Raw genomic sequence first — 263 nt, 5'->3', positions numbered from 1 at the left:
TTTGGCATTCTGACGAATCCCTTCGCCCACCCTGTTTTCTCCATCTTGATAATTTGCAAATTGGATTAATGACTGTCCGTGTAGATTCAATTAATATGTTCGCGCTGTGATTATTCATGGTTGATAACACGATACGAAGAAAAGGCAAAGAAGAAAAAAAAAGCTACACAATATCAGATTCGGGCCATTTGTTTTAGTTCGCTGGTATTATTCACCTTTCTTTTCTAAGTAAAGACACCAGCTGGATTCATTTTCCTAATTCT

Source organism: Penaeus monodon, chromosome 24, assembly GCF_015228065.2.
Source record: "Penaeus monodon isolate SGIC_2016 chromosome 24, NSTDA_Pmon_1, whole genome shotgun sequence".
Taxonomy (NCBI): domain Eukaryota; kingdom Metazoa; phylum Arthropoda; class Malacostraca; order Decapoda; family Penaeidae; genus Penaeus; species Penaeus monodon.
Note: the sequence above shows the minus strand (reverse complement) of the source record.